Source organism: Hemiscyllium ocellatum, chromosome 18 (genome assembly GCF_020745735.1).
Source record: "Hemiscyllium ocellatum isolate sHemOce1 chromosome 18, sHemOce1.pat.X.cur, whole genome shotgun sequence".
In the NCBI taxonomy this organism is placed as follows: domain Eukaryota; kingdom Metazoa; phylum Chordata; class Chondrichthyes; order Orectolobiformes; family Hemiscylliidae; genus Hemiscyllium; species Hemiscyllium ocellatum.
This window is the reverse complement of record NC_083418.1, coordinates 19,915,529-19,929,592: the sequence shown is the minus strand read 5'-3', so window position 1 is coordinate 19,929,592 and position 14,064 is coordinate 19,915,529. Positions and strand designations below refer to the sequence as shown.

General features: G+C 46.2%; 1 protein-coding gene across 1 annotated transcript in view; it reads right to left on the bottom strand.

Annotated features, from left to right (window-relative positions):
* The window catches only part of traf6 (TNF receptor-associated factor 6), a 47,912-nt gene extending 35,867 nt beyond the window's left edge, over positions 1 to 12,045 (bottom strand). The window contains exons 1-2 of the mRNA XM_060838745.1: positions 11,944 to 12,045; positions 8,592 to 8,732 (exon numbers count right to left, since the gene is read on the bottom strand). The gene's annotated coding sequence lies outside the window, so the exon portion shown is untranslated. The remainder of the gene's footprint in view (positions 1 to 8,591; positions 8,733 to 11,943) is intronic.
* Between the last annotated feature and the right edge of the window lie 2,019 nt (positions 12,046 to 14,064).

Here is a 14,064-nt window from a genome sequence, read left to right as displayed (position 1 = left end):
TTGGCTTGCAGTGAGCCACATTCACATGTACTTCTAACAACACATAATAATACACAAAGCCCTTTGCAGACAGAAAGATCATGAACATACATTGCACCTGCTTTAACCAACAAATAATTCTGCTCTATTAAAAAAAACATTCCCACTAAACTTCTTATGGGTTCCAATCCAAGTGTTATGCTCGGGCTCAATAGCAAATTTCCACAAATTAAAAAGGATGCAACACTGGTCAGCCCGATCCACAATGAATGTTTCGCAGTCTAGAGCAAGAACCCTGGTTAAACTCGTCTGCTTCTCAATACCAGTGCCTGCAGTTGCCTAATTTCAGTCCAGTTAACACTGCATGATGTTACACAATCATAAAGTTTTCAATATAGCTCTTCAAACAATAATTCCATGCAGAAACCATGCTTACTTTGGACCTAGTCGACACTGTCTTTGCAAACTTTTCCTTTTGTGCTCTGAGCGGTTTTGAGAAGTAGCTGAACTTTAGGATGTGGTTTTATGGAACACCACCTCTTTTCCGTTTTTCTATAGTTCAATTCACCTCGAAAGCGTCACTTCCGCCCACAGTACAACACTTGTCTTCATTATAATGCAGATGCATTTACTACGCTGTCAATGTGTAGTTTCACCTAAAATGGAGCTCAGTGAATATGATTCATGAAATATAAGGTAATGTGTTACAAGTAGACGACCGTGTATTATACTTAAAACTAATTGGATCTACATTGCCATTTCCTGCATTTCAGCAGTGGCTACACTTAAAGTACGTCAATAGCCAGATGTGAGCTTCAGGACATCATGGGGAAATGGAAGACCACACATAAATGCAATTCTTTATTTCTGCTGACAATTAGTTAATATGGGGTATTTTACCTTGTTCTTATACATTATTGTGTTAATTTTGACAAGCAGGTAAAAGAAACTTACACATATGCAGAAATTCCCCTGTTTCCATTATACATTCCACTTATGTGCTAAAGCTTAGGGGTATAGAGATATTGGTCATTCTCTCCAGCTGCCTGAGAGCAATACAATGTGTCCTGCAGTAATCAAGAGCTGATTTTATAATTATTCTAGGTGCAAGAATAGAACCCATTCGGATCTGGACATGGACATTCAATCTGTCGCAAATGCTCCTGACAAATTTTTATTCATTGCCATAGAATTGACAAAGGAGGGAGGCTATATTAGACTGGCATACAAACAATAAACCAGATGCCAGAGTATATCTGATGAACCAAATAGCCTCCTCCTTCACCGTAAAATTTTACAACTCTATAATTTAGCTAACAGTACCAACTGTAATCTAATGATAATCAAACGCAATCAAATTCAAAATTAATGATTTATTTAGATTCTAGATTCAGTTAAGGGCAGTTTGAACAGGATGAGTTAGTCAGAAATTCACAGTAAACTGATCAAATCTGTTAACAAGTAAAACAACAAAAGATTATGATATGATTGTAACACTATTGGCAAATGGAGTTTAATTTGGATAAATGTGAAGCATTGCATTTTCATAACACAGACAAATCAAACAAGGACAAACTTAGACAATTAATGGTAGGGCCCTGGGTGTGTGTTGTTGAACAGAGACACCTAAGGGTTCAGGTATGTAATTCTCAACAGAAGAAGATAGGAGATTAAGGTAAATGAACAGGTCCTCTAATTGGTAAGATGTGACAAATGGTATCACAGAAAGATCTGTGGGGAAACTTCAACTATTCTTTCATTAATGAGTCCAATGGGATTAAAAAACCACATAATCAGATTTGTTGATAACATAAGGCAAAGAGGCATTGTAAGCAGTGTAGATGGAAACATAAAACTTCAAAGACATATTAATGGATTTAGTCATTTTTCTTTTAAGATGTGGAGGAGCCGGTGTTGGACTAGGGTGGACAAAGTTAAAATCACACAGCACCAAGTTATAATTCAACAGGTTTATTTGGAAGCACTAGCTTCCAGAGTGCTGCTCCTTCATCAGGCAGCTGTAGAACAGGATCATAAGACACAAAATTTACAGCAAAAGATTAGTGTCGTGCAACTCAAATGATATATTGAACAAAACTAGATTGCTGTTAAGAATGGGTTTGTTCAATATATCACTTCAGTTGCATGACACTAATCCTTTGCTATAAATTCTGTGTCTTATGATCCTGTTCTACAGAAACCTGATGAAGGAGTAGGACTCCAAAAGCTTCCAAATTAACCTGTTGGACTCTAACCTGGTGTTGTGTGATTTTTCTTCTTTTATTCATGAGATAAGTACATTACTGGATAGGCTAGTGTTTGTTGCCCATCCAGTGGGCAGCTAAGAGTCAACCAAACTGCTATATATGTCTGGAGTAATGTGTAAGCCAGACCAGATAAGGATTGCAGATTTTTTCCCCAAAAGGATATGAGTGACCCAGGCATCTTTGTTTAATGACAAGTGACAGTGGTTGCCATTAGGTAGCTTTTTTCCAAATTCCAGACTAATTTTGAATTCAAATTTAACCACGTGCCAATACGTTACCAAAACACCAGCATGGAGCTCTGGACTACTTGTCCAATTACCACAATGCCACCAGCTCCTCACAGTGAATGAGTTCAGTTGTGGCAAATGGATTTTAATGTAGGCAAGTTAGAGGTCAACACTTTGAACTGAAAACGTGGAGACTGATGTATTTTCTTAAGCATGTAAAATGATGTGCAGTTGAGATACAAACAAACTTAAGGCATTCATGTATAGAGATTAAAATATAGTGAACAAAGATGAGCAAAAAGTCTTATGCAATGCTGATCTTTAAATCTAGAACACTAAAGGGGTAGAAGTAATACTGTAGTTACTCAAAGTCCTGGGTATTGTCGTCAATTTTGGCAATCACACCTTAGAAAAGCTAGATTGACAATGAATGAAGTACAATGCAGGTCTACTCAAATGATAAACAGACCACAATGGTTAAATGAGGGCAGATTACAAAGAAAGGCTAGCATTCCCTTAAATATAGATAGTTAAGGGTGGTTTGATTAAAGCTTTTGAGATATTAAGGGGGAACTCAATAGAGTAAACAGAAAATATTTCTGCTGGTTGAAGACCTAGTCTGAAAGCTAGGGATAGGCCTCTGAGGAACAAGATTAGACAACCCTTCTAAATGCAAAACGTAGAAACACAAAATGTAGAAATTAGGAAGAGAAGCAGGCCAAGCTTACTTCACCACCTGAGAAGTCAGGGCTGATCTGGTTGTGGTCTGAACTCCATATTTCTGCCTTCCCCCTCAGAACCCTTAACCTCTGTGCTTCAAAAATATATCCAACTCGGCCTTGAAAAAAATTCAATGACCTAATTTCCATAGGTTTCTTGGGAAAAGAATTGCATCAATTGATAACCACCTGGGGGAAAGGAATTTTGTCTGATGTTAAAAGGGACACCTTTTATTCTTAAACAGTGGCCCCAGTTCTAGTCTTCATTCTTCCAATAGCATCAGTTCACACTGGATCGAGTTGTGATGTTAAACCAGAGACTAATAGATTTCTGTTCACCTGAGAGATTAACTGATATGGGGCAAAGACAAGAATGTGGAAGTACCTCATGGATCAGCCATGATCTCAGTAAATAGTTAAACAGGCCTAGGAAGCTAAATCATACAGTCATAGAGATATCCAACACAGAAATGGACCCATTAGTCCAACTCATCCATGCTGACCAGATATCTTATATAAATCTAGTCCCATTTGGCCCATATCCCTTTAAATGTTTCAATTTTTCTTCTAAAGATGACATGAAGTACTTTGCAAAATAAAATGCACTATATATATTGTTAAGCTTGTCTACTTCACAGGCAAAACATATGTGGAACAATCAAAGCAAGCCCCACTTCAGCATCTTTCAACTCTCCTCTCAAAATGGGAGCAAAGATAAGGGACTCTTTTCCTCTCTTGTGCTGATTTGATTGCTTTTGGCACTGACCCCGCCTCGTACTTCTTACAGCAAAGAACGACTATCTACAAAGTTGCTTCCAGCTCTGGATCTTAGACAACAACCACAAGTTCTTGTTTTAAAAAGTTGACGCCTAGCTATTCTTACGTTCCAGCCATAGATAACTATCAATATGCTGGTAGTACTACCCATGTCCTCCACTCTTGGGTTTGCGGAGATCAAAAAGAACGGTTCTGGCTGTTCTCAAAAAGAACAGGAGCCAGTGTGATTAAGAGGCTGGAGTTGAGACAACTAAAGCGGGTTTTCAGCTACAGAACCCAACAAACTGGACTGTTTTGAACCTGTACACAAATGTATTTTGCTTTAAAATACTTAGAAATAACTTTAAAAAGTTTTTAAAAATCACAACACTAGATTATAATCCAACAGATTTACTTGGAAGCACTAGCTTTCGGAGCGGTGCTCCTTCATCACGTGGTTGTGGAGTATAAGATCGTAAGACACAGAATTTAGAGCAAAAGTTTACAGTGTGATGCAACTGAAATCTTATATTGAAAAAGACACACACAAGCTTGTGGGGTGAATTTGTACTTGCAGAATTACATTTTGTTTTGCTCAAAAAATGCACGAATCCATGTAGGATTCTGTAAATCCTTTTTTTAGAAACAGAATCAGTCTGAACACTGGGGCACAAACAGCCTCACACAGGGTACCTCACACCTTCAATGCACTGTCTGGGCTGACATGGCATTCATTGTTAAAGTTCACTTGAGAACTTTCATATAAAAGATACTAAGGTAGGCAGAGTTGTGGACAGTGCCGAAGGATGTTGTCGGTTACAGTGAGACATAGATAAGATGCAGAGGCAGGCTGAGAAGTGGCAGGTGGAGTTTAATGTGGAAAAGTGTGAGGTAGTTCACTTCAGCAGAAGTAACAGGAATGCAGAGTGTTGGACTAGTGGTAAAATTCTTGGCAGCATAGATGAACAGAGAGATCTCAGTGTCCAGGTGCATAAATCCCTGAAAGTTGCCACCCAGGTCGATAGTGTGTTGCTGGTTAAAGCACAGCAGATTAGGCAGCATCCAAGGAACAGGAAATTCGACGTTTCGGGCCAGAGCCCTTCATCAGGAAAGCTTCTTCAAGGAAGGCATCCTTGCAAGAGGATTCGCAGTAGGTTAAAATCTTCGAGTAAAAAGTGAGGTCTGCAGATGCTGGAGATCAGAGCTGAAAATGTGTTGCTGGTTAAAGCACAGCAGGTTAGGCAGCATCCAAGGAACAGGAAATTCGACGTTTCGGGCCAGAGCCCTTCATCAGGAGGCTCTGGCCCGAAACGTCGAATTTCCTGTTCCTTGGATCCTGCCTAACCTGCTGTGCTTTAACCAGCAACACATTTTCAGCTCTGATCTCCAGCATCTGCAGACCTCACTTTTTACCCAGGTCGATAGGGTTGTTAAGAAGGCATATAATGTGTTGGTAGGGCGATTGAGTTTCGGAGCGACAAGGTCATGCTGCAGCTGTACAAGACACTGGTGCGGCCGCATCTGGAGTATTGTGTGCAGTTCTGGTCACCGCATTATAGGAAGGATGTGGAAGCTTTGGAAAGGGTTCAGAGGAGATTTACTGGGATGTTGCCTGGTGTGGAGGGAAGGTCTTACAACGAAAGGCTGAGGAAGCTGAGGCTGTTTTCGTTGGAGAGAAGAAGGTTGAGAGGTGACTTAATTGAGACATATAAGATAATCAGAGGGTTAGATAGAGTGGACAGGGAGAGCCTTTTTCCTTGGATGGTGAAGGCTAACATAAGGGGATATAGCTTTAAATTGAGGGGTGATAGGTTTAAGACAGCTATCAGGGGTAATTCCTTTACTCAGAGTAGCAGGGGCATGGAACTGCCTGTCTGCAACAGTAGCAGACTTGCCAATGTTAACGGCATTTAAATGGACATTGGACATACATATGGATAATAATGGAATGGTGTGGCTTAGATGGGCATCAGATTAAGTTCGCAGGTCGGTGCAATGTTACTGTGTGGTAACGTTCTATGTTCTAAGTGAAATCAACATGAGAGACTTACCAAACAACCCAGGTCTTTTTCAATATATAATTTCAGTTGCATCACACTGTAAACTTCTGCTATAAATTCTGTGTCTTACGATCTTATACTCCACAACCACCTGATGAAGGAGCAACGCTCTGAAAACTACTGCTTCCAAATAAATCTGTTGGACTAGAACCTGGTGATGTGATTTTTAACTTTTGATATTGAGAAACTATTGATAACAGGTTACCATCACACACTTCAGCCACTGCGGCTCCATGTTATTGGTGGGAAGATACAATCAAAGGATGATGACTTTGCATACACAATTTACATTATAACTGTAGAATGCATAATGGAAATATAATAATGCGTAAATGTACAACTTTAAGGCAAGGACTAAATTACTTCTGCACACCACCTAAATATCATCAATCCCTCAATCACACTAGAAAATCCAACTGTTGAATCCCCAAGTTCAATATTTTAGAAGCTCAGCATACCTTATACAAAGCATACTTTTATATGGTCCTTTTTAAAAACTGACATTTCGTGCAGTCTTCTTTCAAGTTAAAAAGTACACACTTAGGTCACATGTTTGTCATTCTTTAGATGCTCCATTATTAAGAGGTCAATCTCCATTGCACCAACCTTTCCTGCCAGATGGCAATTCAGATGCCTCAGCTTGTCAAAGATATGCCAAAAGTATGGTGCTACAAAATCTCCCCAGAACACAATGAGCAATCACACAATGCATGCATGAGTCACTCGCTGTCCTGCTCTGCCGGGGTTGCCCGTTTCGTCTCTCCTTGGGTCTCAACCTCCTTTTCCTTTGCAGTCAAGTTTTATGCTTTGAAGAACTTTAAAGGAATTGAATTGTCTGAAGACTGGCAGTTGTTATAGCAAAGAACAAGATTGAGAAGGACAAAATCTACTCAACATTTCTGACTGAAATATGGTTGCAAACACTGCAGGCTTATCTTTTTCACACACTTGCTGGGCTTCACCAACATTGAGGATGGGAGTGTTCTTGAAGCCTCCTGTAAGTTGTTTAGTTCATAGCTGATAGACAGGTAGGAGGCTGGAAGAACACAGCAAGTCACGCAGAGGTGGAGAAGTCGACGTTTCAGGTGTAACCCTAATAACTTTTTTTCAGAATTAACTTGCTTTTTTTAAGATTAGATTCCCTACAGTGTGGAAACAGACCCTTCGGCCCAACAAGTCCACACCAACCCTCCGAAGAGCAACCCACCCAGACTCATTCCCCAACATTCACACCTGACTAGTGCACCTAACACTACAGGCAATTTAGCATGGCCAATTCACCTAACCTGCACATCTTTGGACTGTGGGAGGAAACAACAGCACCCGGAGGAAACCCACGCAGACACGGGGAGAATGTGCAAACTCCACACAGACAGTCACCCAAGGCTGGGATCGAACATAGGCCCCTGGTGCTGTGAGGCAGCAATGCTAACCACTGAGCCACCGTGCTGCCCCTGTCTTAAACTAAGTCATCTCAATTCTCAAACCAAATAACGTATTTTAATTCTACTAACAAATATCTCTAATCTCTTAAAGTAACATAATCTCAACCTTTTCAGAACACTAGATTTCAGTACAAAGTGAGTTGCATTTGTCACACTTTCTACTAATAAACTGTAATTCCTAAAACTAAAACTTATATTTCATAATACATGAGTCATGAACTAAATATTCATGACAAAACTCAGTGGAGGCATTCTGGACAATTTGACAACTAGAAACTGAGAGTATTTTTTCCCCTTTTGGGAGTTCTTCAGGGCTGGATGTGGGAGGGCGACAGGGCTTTGGTCTGACCCATGAAAGATTATATTTGATATTTATTGTGGGATTGTTTAGCCCTGATTGTAATAGGTTGACTTTGTGGTTCAGTATGCATGTAGTCCTGTGGCATACTGCAGCAGGCTCACATTTTGTTACCACATGTCTCTCTCTGGCTTGCTCTTCTACACTTGTGCCATCAAATTTCAGCACTGTACACAGATACTAAGAGTGAAAATGTATCTAATATTGATAGAGTAACATATATACAAATGTCACGTACAGTTTTACCAATTAGTGGACAAGGATGTGTCCAAAGCACAAAGAAAATTTCCAGAATATCAACTTCAGAAAGAGCTCTCATTCTGAGGGATTAACTCATCCCACGATTCACCCTAGGCATACATTAAACACTAACTTGGCTAATTTGAAGGAACAGAATTTGACTTAACCTGTCATTCTGATTCCCAGACAGCCAGACTGTATGTTGCATGGCTTAGCATTTATATTGTTATGGACTAATATATGCATTAACATCCTGAAAGCAATGTGGTGGAAACTCTGCTGGATATATGCCGAAATTCTTTCACTGATATGCACTTGCTTCTCACTGACAATTTTACGAAATCAATCTGTTGCCATCTCATTGTGAAGTGGCTCAAAAGTAAAAGAGCAGCGTGTTGAAACTGTACAGGTGAGCCAAACTGGGAACAGCCTCGGTAGAATTACTACAAAATTATTACCGACCCAGACCAGCAAAAATACACAGTGCATTACAATGTCTGACTCTCTTGATTGTTTGAAGGAGTACATTCTCTGACGTACCACAGGCAGCACAACTGCACATCTGCTATTATAGTCCAGGCATTAAAACAGCACATCTGGCCCAGGGCTTCACAAGTCTCGGTCCAGTCATTATATTTTGCCGCACAACAATTCCTGTTCGGGTGTGTCTTGATCTGAAGCCTGCAAAACAGACAGGAATTATTGGTTGAGCCAAAGAAGACAGCCATGTAGCTCGTTATGCCTGTCTCAACTACAGTCATAGAGATGTACAGCATAGAAACAGACCCTTCGGTTCAACCCGTCCATGCCGACCAGATATCCCAACCCAATCTAGTCCCACCTGCCAGCACCCGGCCCATATCCCTCCAAACGCCCTTCCTATTCATATACCCATCCAGATTCTTTTTAAATGTTGCAATTGTACCAGCCTCCACCACTTCCTCTGGCAGCTCATTCTACACACACACCATCCTCTGCATGAAAACGTTGCTCCTCAAGTCTCTTTTATATCTTTCCCCTCTCATCCTAAACTTATGTCCTCTCGTTCTGGACTCCCTGACCCCAGGGAAAAGACTTTGTCTATTTATTCTATCCATGCCCCTCATAATTTTATAAGGTCACCCCTCAGCCTCCGACACTCCGGGGAAAACAGTCCCAGCCTGTTCAGCCTCTCCCTAAAGCTCAAATTCTTCAGTATCCTTGTAAATCTTTTCTGAACCCTTTCAAGTTTCAAATCTTTGCGATAGGAAGGAGACCAGAATTGCACGCAATATTCTGGCAGTGGCCTAACCAATGTCCTGTACAGCCGCAACATGACCTCCCAACTCCTGTACTCAACACTCTGACCAATAAAGGAAAGCATACCAAACTTCTTCACTATCCTATCTACTTGAAGTAACAACCTGTATTGTTATACAACCCAAACTGTCATATAACACCCCACTGGATTTAAAAAACAAAACTTTACACTAAATTACATGAAACATGAGGGCAATTGATCAAAAATGTGGGCAAAGAAATGGGTTTAAAAGAGCGTTAAAGGGATAGATGGAGGTTCTCTGATTACTGAACTTTTTACCACAGAGTTTTTCATATATTCCATCAGAACCTTTACGGATCATCAAATCTTCCTCTTTCTATAATTCCAGCTCCTCTAGACTCCCCTACCCCACCAGATAAAGGGTCACCACTGCGTTATTTCAGGTAAATCTCTTCCCATTGTTGTGTGCCAAAGAGGGGTTCCATTGTCTGGCTGGGACGCAAACTGCAACTACCAAAATTGAGTCACTGTTTTAACTCCAGGTTGTAAACCGCTTATTTAGCTTTCCCCACAGTGAAAATCAAAATGCACTGATAACAATAATGAAGATTAATAGCTAAGATGCATCACAAATTCCAGAAAAACAATGGACAATTTCAATTTCAAATATGGTGAGCCTCATTAGGTAGACTAACTCAACAAGTAGGAGAAAGTTAGGTCTGCAGATGCTGGAGATCAGAGCTGAAAAATGTGTTGCTGGAAAAACGCAGCAGGTCAGGCAGCATCCAAGGAGCAGGAGAATCGATGACCTGAAGAAGGGCTCATGCCCGAAACGTCGATTCTCCTGCTCCTTGGATGCTGCCTGACCTGCTGCGCTTTTCCAGCAACACATTTTTCAGCTCTAACTCCACAAGAAGTTAACCCTGAACATCCCTAGTTGGCATAATGTTATGAGATGCTTTGTATTTAATATGGTTTTGAAGGGTTGCTGAAAAAGTCATTTATTTAAAGTTTTGCAAGAATAATACATTTTAAGGCTATCATCTCTTTCTAATTTAAAAAAAAATCAAAACCCAGTCTAATACCAGCAGCAGTATGCTAAGTCAGTTCTAGAATTCTTAGCCTTGTATTCAAATCACTCCTTGACTTATGCCCTTCCACAACCCCGTATTCTATACCAGCTCTATAATTCTGTAGAATCTCTGCACTCCTCCTTTTCCGACTTCCCAGAATTTTAATTACTGCCCTGTTGACAGCTATGACTTACGCTTTCAAAATCCAAAGCTTTGCAATTTTTTCTGTGAACTTCTCTGCTTCTAAATCTTCCGAAAAGCAAATCCTTTAACCACGTTTTGACCTTCTGCCCCAACATCTCCCTAAACAACTGAGTATTTTGTTTTGATAATGCTTTTGCGAACTATATTGGGATGATTTATGTTAAAGGCATTGCATAGAGATGAGTTGCTGTTCTTGCACAAGAGAAGGTATTTATCCCACAGTAATAGTGCTTTACTCAGGCAATGGGGAAATGACTGAGTACTGAGCAGTTGGGAGAGTCCCAATATTACTTAATTAGAATTGAAATGGATACACAGCCCCTTTTGCAGAGTAGCTGTGTTCATGAACCAGAGACCTAGCCGAACCACATAGTCACGTCTCCATCCATGGACCAGCCAACAGCAGATGATAAAGACACTGCTTTGGAGAGGACTCCACCACTGAGTACTCCTTTTTATTGAGATGACACAGCCCAAACTCCCATCAAACCTAAGTATCAACAAATGAATGTAGGAAGATGCTGCTGGCTTGTGTGTTGAACACTGATTCACTGAATTCCACCCAGTGACAGCAAGCGAGAGTATTCCTGGCTGGACAGAGATCACTTGCCTCCTGAACAGATCAGAACCAACCCTGGGACCTGGCCTCAGATTTTATCAAAAATGTCTCAACCAGGACCAGCAAATTGCAATCCATAAGTCTCCAACCCTTCATTTAAACTAATAAAACAAAATGCCAATAACTGAGTGCCAAGCACCACCCCACCACTGACATCTGATCCTCCTGAAAATGCTGTTTATTCAAACCCATCCCCCACCTCCACTCATACATCAGATGTTTATATACAATATGTTAACACCACCTCGGTTGCACCGCCTTCCTCAGTAATCCATTCCTCCCCAAACAACAGACTTTTCCCTACTCCCTCCCTTTCCCTCAGTAACCTGTTCCCCCCCCCCCCCGTCCCTCCTCCCTCGACCACCCCCTCCCCTCACTCACATCCCCCCCCCCGCACTCTCTCTCCCCTCTAGCCCTGAATCTCTGTGCCCTACCTTCCCCCTCCCCACAATCCGTCCGTCCCCTCACTATCGTGTTCCTCCTCAAACAACAGACTTTCCCCCCCCCCCCCCCCCTTCCTACACCAACCTGTTACCCCTCTCTCTCCATGCCTCACTCTGCCCCCCTCCATCCCCTCCCCCACTCCTCCCTCTCCCCCCTCCCCAATGCCATCCACCCCCTCACTAACCTGTTACCCCTCCCTCTCCTTCCCCTCCCCCACTCCCTCCCCTCTCTCTCTCCCCCCCCCCCTCCCTCTCTCTCTCTCTCCCTCCCCCTCTCCCCCCCCTCACTCACCTGTTCCTCTCCCTCTCTCTGGGTATTTACAGATTATTCTCTATCTCCCGCAGCCGCTCACAGGCCTCAGGCCCGGCCCCTCCCTGAACAGCGTCACCCGCTGGAGCCTCCGGCAACTGCAGCTGATGCGACCAGACACCCGCCAGGGGGCTCCCCCCTCCCCCACACTGCCCCACACACCCACCAGGGGGCTCCCCCCCACACTGCCCCAGACACCCACCAGGGGGCTCCCCCCCCGCACTGCCCCACACACCCACCAGGGGGCTCCACCCCCGCACTGCCCCAGACACCCACCAGGGGGCTCCCCCCCGCACTGCCCCAGACACCCACCAGGGGGCTCCCCCCCGCACTGCCCCACACACCCACCAAGGGGCTGCCCCCTCCCCCACACTGCCCCAGACACCCACCAGGGGGCTCCCCCCTCCCCCGCACTGCCCCAGACACCCACCAGGGGGCTCCCCCCCACACTGCCCCAGACACCCACCAGGGGGCTCCCCCCGCACTGCCCCACACACCCACCAGGGGGCTCCCCCCTCCCCCACACTGCCCCAGACACCCACCAGGGGGCTCCCCCCCACACTGCCCCAGACACCCACCAGGGGGCTCCCCCCGCACTGCCCCAGACACCCACCAGGGGGCTCCCCCCTCCCCCGCACTGCCCCAGACACCCACCAGGGGGCTCCCCCCCACACTGCCCCAGACACCCACCAGGGGGCTCCCCCCTCCCCCGCACTGCCCCAGACACCCACCAGGGGGCTCCCCCCCACACTGCCCCAGACACCCACCAGGGGGCTCCCCCCTCCCCCGCACTGCCCCAGACACCCACCAGGGGGCTCCCCCCTCCCCCGCACTGCCCCAGACACCCACCAGGGGGCTCCCCCCTCCCCCACACTGCCCCAGACACCCACCAGGGGGCTCCCCCCCCCGCACCGCCCCAGACACCCACCAGGGGGCTCCCCCCTCCCCCGCACTGCCCCAGACACCCACCAGGGGGCTCCCCCCCACACTGCCCCAGACACCCACCAGGGGGCTCCCCCCGCACTGCCCCACACACCCACCAGGGGGCTCCCCCCTCCCCCACACTGCCCCAGACACCCACCAGGGGGCTCCCCCCCACACTGCCCCAGACACCCACCAGGGGGCTCCCCCCGCACTGCCCCAGACACCCACCAGGGGGCTCCCCCCTCCCCCACACTGCCCCAGACACCCACCAGGGGGCTCCCCCCCACACTGCCCCAGACACCCACCAGGGGGCTCCCCCCCACACTGCCCCAGACACCCACCAGGGGGCTCCCCCCTCCCCCACACTGCCCCAGACACCCACCAGGGGGCTCCCCCCGCACTGCCCCAGGCACCCGCCAGGGGGCTCCCCCCCGCACTGCCCCAGACACCCACCAGGGGGCTCCCCCCACACTGCCCCAGAAAACCACCTGGGGGCTCCCCCTACCCCCACACACCCCCCTCCCCCACACAGCCCGAGAAACCCACCCGGGGGCTCCCCTACACTGCCCCAGACCACTCACCCCCACACTCCCCCCTCCCCCACCCCCCCAGACATCCACCTAGGGACTCCCCCTTCCCCACACTCCCCTCTCCCAGAAACCCATCTGAGGGCAACCCTTCTCCACACCCAGACACCCACCTGTGGGCTTCCCCTCACCCCCCACTCCCCACAGACACCCACCTGTGGGCTTCCCCTCACCCCCCACTCCCCACAGACACCCACCTTGGGGCTCCCCTCCCCCCACCTCCCACTCCTCTCCTCTCCCCTTCATCTCCCCTCCCCTCCATCACCCTCCCCTCTCCTTCTTCCCCCTAACCTACACTGCCTCAGACACCCACCAGGGGGCTCACCCCCTCCATTACACTGCCCCACACACCCACCAGGGGGCTCCCTCTCCCCCACACTGCCCCAGACACCCACCAGGGGGCTCCTCCCGCTCCAACACCCCCCCAGACATCCACCAGGGGGCTCCCTCTCCCCCACACTGCCCCAGACACCCACCAGGGGGCTCCTCCTGCTCCAACACCCCCCCAGACATCCACCAGAGGGCTCTACCCCTCCCCCACACTGTCCCAGACAACCACCAGGGGCCTCTCCCCCTCCCATACACAGCTCCA